The sequence below is a fragment of the Acomys russatus genome, chromosome 7 (assembly GCF_903995435.1).
Source record: "Acomys russatus chromosome 7, mAcoRus1.1, whole genome shotgun sequence".
NCBI classification, from domain to species: domain Eukaryota; kingdom Metazoa; phylum Chordata; class Mammalia; order Rodentia; family Muridae; genus Acomys; species Acomys russatus.
Window position 1 is genome coordinate 68,881,389 of NC_067143.1, and position 8,163 is coordinate 68,889,551.

The 8,163-nt window shown below is 39.7% G+C and overlaps 1 pseudogene; it reads right to left on the reverse strand.

Moving 5' to 3' along the window:
• Positions 1–5,833: 5,833 nt before the first annotated feature.
• On the reverse strand, positions 5,834–7,565 carry LOC127192048 (nucleoside diphosphate kinase B-like; annotated as a pseudogene).
• Between the last annotated feature and the right edge of the window lie 598 nt (positions 7,566–8,163).

Genomic DNA, 8,163 nt, shown 5'->3' on the forward strand with positions numbered 1-8,163 from the left:
TAAGATCAACCTAAGGGACTGAGAATTGGTTTAGCCCATAAATTCCTTGTCACACAAGAAGGAAGACCTGAATTTGATCCTCACCTCACCTGAAAAAAAAAAAAAAAGTAGAGCACAGTACAGCTTGCCTGCTTTCCCAGTCCTGGAGAGGTAGAGACAGGCCCCCTGGTGTTTGCAGCCCAACAGTGAGTTCCATGCTCAGCAAGAAGCTCTGGCTCAAAAAAATAAGGGGAAAGCAATTGAAGAATGCAAGTAGTGTCAACTTCTGGACTTCACATGCAGCTGCACACAAGTACACCAACACACACACACACACACACACACACACACACACACACACATACATCTTGGTGACATAGGGAAACTCTGTCTCAGAAATTTTCAAACAATTTTTGACACATTATATTGATACATCTTTCTGGGGACAGCATATTTTGATGCATGAATACAATATATAATGGTCAAATCATGATAATTAGCTTATCCATCATATCAGATGCCTATTAATTTTTTTTCTGTTAGAAACATTTAAAACTCTTTTAGCTGTTTTGAAACAGACAAAAATTATTGTTAGAGTCATCTTACTATGCCTTGCACTAACATATCACTCCTATTCAGTGGCGTTTATGAACTGATTTAGCCTATCTCTCTCAAGTAACCACTTTTCTATTCTCTGCTTCTATGAAATCTTATTTTGAGTGGCATGTATTAGTCAGAACGTTACTATGTGTTTGTCCCTATGACTTTTCTGTAACATCATATCTCCATACTGGTCTGCATGGTCTTGCTACTCGTGTTGGCCAATTTTTCTTGTTGCTATGATAAAATATCTGACAGAATAAACTTAAGAGAGAAAAGTTTATTTTGGCTTTTGGTTTCAGAGGGTCACAATCCATCATGGTGAGTTCCAGCAGCCCAGGAAGGAGGAGTACACAGCAGTGGCTATTCACATTACCTGGACCTGCAATCAGAGAGCTCAGGGCTGGAACAAAGGAGTGAAAGATTCTTTAAAGGGCCATCTGCTACCAGACAGGCCAGACTCCTGAAAGTCTTCAAAATGACACCAAAAAGTAGGCAGCAAACATTTAAAACATGAGCCTGGGGGTTACAGAGATGACTCAGCAGACAAGAGCATTGGTGGCTCTTCTAGAGGACTGGGGTTTGACTCCCAGGACCACATGGTGACATATAACCATCTGTAACTTTAGTTCCAAGAGATCTGATGCCTTCCTCTGGCCTCCGCAGGCACTGGGCATGTACATTGAGCCCAGACATACACACAGGCAAAACATACTCATAAAATAAAGCATGAACTTATTGGAGAGCCTTTCCAATTCAAGCCCCAGAGTACACATTTCAGGATTTCTGAATGTTGGCTTTTGGTGGTTGATTCATAAGCTGCACTGATCTACACCTGGTATTCCTTCATACAGAAAAGACACAGAAGCATACTTTGAAGGCCTATAGAAAGGAACTATAAAATGAAATATTTCTTGCTCTCCTAATCCCCATTTATCTAATATGAGTCTCTTGATGGTCCAGCTCCTAACACTGGTTCCTCTAGGGAGCTCTGTCTGAGTCTCCAGGCTCTGTTTGATCCTGTGCTCTCCCTGTAGGCTCCTGTAGTGAGTATTTGGTGAAGTGTTGGACTCCTAGCATATTTTGATCTCCTTATGTTTGAAAAATTCTTTCTTTGGTTCATTTGTTCAATGATACATACTGAGAGTCTGCTTTGTTTCAGACATAGCCATGAACAAATCTCATACAGTTTCTCTCCCTCCATAGTTTGTATTTAAAAAGAGACAGTCAAGCACATGAATAAGTAGACATATATAATGGGAAAAGTCACTCATGGAAGATAAAAGATGCTATCAGAGTTTTATTTGTTTCTATCTATTCTTTGATAATTTCATACATGCAAATACTCTATCTTATTCTACACATTCCCAGTATCCTTGCTCACTTCTCCTCAATTTCAGCATATATCCTTCTTATCTTAATGTTCTTCCCCTTATAATCCACTGAGTCCAAATAGTGCTGCCTGATGAAATATTAACTGATCTGGATGGCATGATCTTGGACAAGTAGCCAAGCTGCAAAAAGTTCGTAAATTCAGTGGCTAAGACATGTTCAGAAGACAGCAGTTCCCAATGCTCCTCCCCATTCTCCAGCTCGTATACCCTTTCTGCCTCTTCTTCCCTAGTGCTCTGTGAGCCTTGGGAACATTGATGCCCATTTAGGGCTGAACACCCAACAGTCACTTATACTCAGCATCTTGGCCAGGTGTGAGTCTTGGCGTTGACTACTTGTCTTCTGAAGGGGAAGTTTCTCTCCTCCAGGTTCAGAGCAGTGCCCAAGTATTTAGAAGTCAGTTTGACAGCATCTCAATTTACCAAAATAACAGTAGTAGATTTCCCTCCTAGTGTCTGTGATCTCCTGATCTCCAGACCAGGTTTGCAGTACCAGGCATGAGTTCTGTCTTGGTTAACCACAAAATCTTCATGCCACTATCACACCAGTGGGTACATCTTTCTTGGCAAGTCAGTATTGTAACTCTGAAGGTTTTACTGCTGGGAAAAAAATCATAACCTGAGTAGCACATCCAAGCCGTATGAAAGCTAGCTAGCAGGAGGAAGTTTTCAGGTCAGTTGCAGCTTGATTTCTCGGAGTCCAACAACCAACGTGTACTGTGTCTTCAGCATTAACTTACTATGGTAGGCAACCCTGAGCAATGGCAAGGGCCTGAGTTGTCTTAGAGGTCTCTCTGGGAACAGGCATAGGGAGGAGTCTCATGCCCAGCACTGAGGGTTTCATTTAATGGCCCATGTCTTTTGGAACAAGCATTGTCCACTCATGAGGACACCATTGTCAAAACTTCTTTTTAAAGTATATATTTCTAATTAGCTTACAAAGCATTCGTTTCTATAAGAGTTTTCCATATACCTTTAGCTTTGGATAACCCATCCCACTTCCTCCTTTTCCCTCTCTCTCTGTCCTCATCCCCACTTAAATTGTTCATCTGTAGTAGTCCCCTTCTCTCTACTTTCATATTGAATGTGTTTTATTCTTCTCTTGCCCCTCAAGATCTCTGACCTGCTCCTCTCTCATGGGTCTTTTCTAGCTCACTGACCTCTGCAGAAATTTCAGAGTAACCACACAAAACACAGGGTTCAACACTAGCATCTCCACATGAAAGAGGAATTGAAGTATTTGACTTTCTGGGCCTGCGTCACCTCATTTAGTGCCATCTTTTCTAGTTAGATTCATTTCTGCAGATTTCACAGTTTCATTTTTCTCAGTAAAATTCCATTGTGTATATGTGCCATATTTTCATTATCCATGTGTCAGCTGATCAACATCTAAGCTGGCCTCATTTCCTATTGTGAATATAGTAGCAGTGAGCATGAACATGCAAGTACCTCTGTGGTAGGATTTGGGGTCCTTTGGGTAAACGCCCTAGGGTGGTACAGCTGAATCATTTGGTATGTTTATTTTCAGCTTTGTGAGAAACCGCCATACTGATTCCATAGTGGCTGCACCTACTTACAATTTCACCTTTCCTCACCTCCTTGCCAGCACTTGTAATATCCCTTTTCTTTATGATAGTCATTCAGACTGGACTCAAAGAGGAGTTAATGCAATTTCCCTGATGGCTAATGACATTGAGTACTTCAAATATATTTATTACTCGGTTGTATTTCTTCTTTTTAGAAATCTGTTCAATTCTATGGCCCATTTTGTGACTTGGTTGGGTTTTTTTCTATCTTTTCTTTTCTTTTTTAAAAACAGAATTAAGCTTTAATCTTCCAGGACCACTGGAAGGGTATACAAACTGACTGTAGTTTGATATTAAGAGGTGGAAATGTCAGTCCATGAGTCAGGAGTGTAAGATTTTGGATTTTTTAAAAATTATTTTGAACGTTGTATTAAAATAGATTTTAATACAATGTATTCTGATTATATATCCCCCAATACCTCCAAGATCTTCCTCCACCTCCTTTTCCCTCAGCATCCACACATTTTCTGTCTTTCCTAGAAAATAAAGCGACATCTAAAGGATAATTAAAATAAGATAAAACAAAAACAAACAAGTTGGAAAAGAAAAAATAACAGAAAAAAAGAAGAGCCAAAGGAAAGTCACAAGAAACACATATAGGCACAGGAGCAACATGTTTACACGTACAGGAATCCCATAAAAACACAAAACTGTGAGCCACAGCATATACACAAAAGACCTGTAAGGGTTTTAAAAATGCCCTGAAAAAATATTATGAGAAAAAGAATCTCAAAAGATGCCACTGAGTTTGTTTTGTTTAGCTATTTAGTCACTTGGGCATGGGCTTGTTCTTAAGAGTGGTTTGTATCCTTAGTAAGACTCCATTGGACAAAACTAATTTTTCATTTTTGAGTAGTTATAAATTACATATGGTATCTGGGTTAGGGATGGGGTGCTAATGTCAACTTCCTCTCTTAGTGCTGGGACTCCATCTGATGCAGACCTATGCAGGCCCCATGCATGCTGCCTCAGTCTTCTTGAGTTCATAAGTGCATCAGCCATGCTGTGTTTAGAAGGCCTTGTTTTCTTAATGTACTCCACCCTCTCTGGCTCTTATGTTCTTTCTACCTCTTCTTCCAAAGAGTTTCCTGAGCACTGAGGGGAGGGATTTGATGAAGACATCTTATTTTAGAGCTGAATCTTCCAAGTTCTGTCACTCTATGCACATTACCTGGATGTGGGTCTCTGTATTTGTTCTTTTCTGCTACAGGAGGGAGCTTCACTGATGGTGGACGAGCAAGGCACTGATCTCTGAGCATAGCAGAATGTCATTAGGAGTCATTTTATTGCCATATCCCTTTAACAGAACAGTGCTATCTGGTTTTCCCCTCGGTCCCTGGCCTGGGCAGTCTTAGGTTCTTGGCTGCCTGAGTGGTGTCAGGAATGGCTTCTATCTTATGGAATGAGCCTTAAATCCAATCAGATAATGATTTGTTATTCTCAAAAGCTTTATGCCACTATTGCACCCATGCATCTTGCAGGCAGGCTGTCATTGTAGACTGAAGGATTTATAACTGGGTCAGTGTTTACTTTTCTCCTTTGGTAGCAATCAAAGTACCTCTGGTACCGTGAGCACTAATCAGTAGAAGGTAAAGGCTCAAAGTAGACACCAGTCTAACTTATCCATGTTCAATGAGTTATACGGTGATTGTCTTCAGTCACAGGGCTTTGCTGTCAATTTATGGAGAACAGCGAATACCTGGTTTGTTAAGGGTTCCTATAGGGGCCAACAATTCAATTAGATGTAGCTCATTCCTGATACTGAAATTTTATTTGGTGGTGAAATATATCTACTTGGGGCTCTGTATCCCCTGTTATTTGGCAGTTTTATTTAGATTGCCTTCATATATGTATATCATTTAGGAAGTTTCTAGTACATTAGGTTTTTATACAACCCCTCAAAAAGCCCTTAATCTTAGCTGCCCCACCCAATCTTCCCTCCCTCATCCCCTCTGCCCTGCCCCTCCCCATTTGATCTTCCCGTTCCATCCCCACCCCCTAATCTCTGTGGTCATATGGATTCTATCCTCTTTATTAAAGACTTAACAGCTAACATTCACATGTAAGTGAATACATATCATAATTGTAATTCAGGATGATATTTTCTAGCTCCATCCATTTACCTGCAAATTTTGTCCCCCCCCCCAGTTCTAAATTCTTCATTGTTTATTGTTTTACAAAAGAAGGTCCATGCGTTCAGTGGATTGAAGATCTGTGTTCAGGCATCTATCAGTAATATTGAAAATTACCCTGGCTTATCTACCTCTACTCACAGACTTAGCCATGGGCACAGGACTTGTAGTCAATCAGTTCTTCAGGCTTAAACTATAGACCAATCTCTTTCTCAGCACTTTGCACTGAATCACTGCCATAATGATGTTTCTGCCAACCTGAATGCAGAAATCCCCTCAAATGCTACCTGGCTTTGAATCAGTTGGATTGGTCTCTCTTCTTGGCATGCATCACTCTGCCTGACTTTACCACATTGAGTCCTCCCAGATAATGGCCACTACAGGCCCTGAGTTCACGTACTTCACCAACCCTGGGAAGAAAAGATAGTCTTTCAGGTCAACGTAGTGATGCTTCTGGGGCCCTTCAGAAGCCTGAAGGAATTTCATGGCCACCAGGCAGAACCCCTTCTGCTCAAAGTGCTTGGTGGTCTTGCCCACCAGGTCCCACTGCACACCGCCTGGCTTGATGGCAGTGAAGGTATGCTCTAGGCTGGCCCATGGTCATGTCTGTGATAAGTGATGAGAGCCTTACCTATGAATCTTATAAAAATTTTTAGCGGCTGAAAAATATTCCACTATGTAAATGTACCACATTTTCCTTATCCATTCATCTATTGATGGACATCTAAGTGGTTTCCAATCTCTTCCTCTTATGAATAGAGTGGTAATGAACTTGCTTGAGCCAGTGTCTTTGTAGTAAGATGTAGCATCCTTTGTATATGCCTGAGAGTGGCAGAGCTGGATCTTGAGGTAGATCTATTCCCAGCTTCTTGAGGAACTGTCATGCCACACTGATTTCCATAAAGACTATATAAGTTTGAACTCCCAGCAGCAATGAATGAGTGTTTTCCTTACCTACATCCTTGCCAGCATGAGCTGCCATTTGCTTTATTGATCTTAGCCAGTCTGATAGATGTAAGATGAAATCTCAGAGCAGTTTTGATTTGCATTTCCCTGACATCTCTTTAGCTATTTCTCAGCCATTTGAGTTTCCTCTTTTGAAAATTTTCTGTTTAGATCTGTGCCCTTAAGCTTTTAAAATTGGGTTACTTGTTTCCTTGATATCTAGTTACACACACACACACACACACACACACACACACACACACGTGTGTGTATGTGTATGTATATAGATAGATATATTATAGGATATTATATCCTACATATAATATAGGATATTAGTCTCCTATCAGATGTGTTTCTCATACTGTAGGCTGCCATTTTGTCTAAATTATGGTGTCCTTTGCTGTGCAGAAGCTTTCCAGTTTCATGGCCTTCTATTTATTAATTATTGATCTTAGTGACCATGCTAATGGTGTTCTGTTCAGACAGAATTTTTTCTGTGCCAATGAGTTCAAGGTTATTTCCCATTTTCTCTTCTATCAGGCTTGGTGTATCTGTTTTTTGTTTGTTTTTGTTGAGGTCTTTGATCCATTTGGAGTTGAATTTTTTGCAGGGTGATAAGTATGAATCTATTTTGATTCTTCTACATGCAGACATCCACTTTGACCAGCACCACCTGTTGAAGATGCTGTCTTTTATTCAGTTTGTATCTCTGTCTTCTCTATCAAAAACTACATGTTCATAGGTGTGTGTATTTATGTCTGAGTTTTCAATTCCATTTTATTGATCACCATGTCTGCTTTTGTGGCAGTCCTGTGCTGTTTTTGTTACTGTAGATGTGTAGTACATTGCGATAAGCGATGACGGATGGCACCTCCAGCGATGACGGATGGCACCTCCAGGGTTCTCTGATTATTCAGAATTGTTTTGGTCATCCTGGGATTTTTTTTGTGTTTCCATATGAAGCTGAAAATTGTCTTTTCAAGATCTATGAAAAATTGTGTTGAAATTTTGATGGGGATTATATGAAATCTGTAGATTGCTTTATGACATTTTATTACACAAATCCTACTGATCTATGAACTTCACATCTTCTAATATCTTCGTTTTTCAATGACTTAAAGTTTTTTTTTCATACAAGTTTTTCACTTGTGTACTTAGAGCTACTCCAAGATAATTTGAGGCTATTGTGAAACGTTGTTTTCCTGATTTCTTTCTTGATCTATTTGTCAATTGTATATAAAAAGAATACTGATTTTTGTCTGCTAATTTTGTATCCTGCTACTTTGCTGAACGTGTTTATCAGCTGTAGGAATTACCTCATGGAATTTTTAGGGTAACTTATGTATATACTCATATCATACAATCTACTAATAAATGTTCTTTGACTTTTTCTTTCCTAATTATATCCCCTTGCTCTTATCCCTTGTCTTATTGCTCCAGATAAGATGTCAAGTACTATATTGAGTAAGTATGAAGAGAGTGGGCAACGTTGTCTTACTCCTGATTTTAGTGGAAAGGTTTTATATTTGC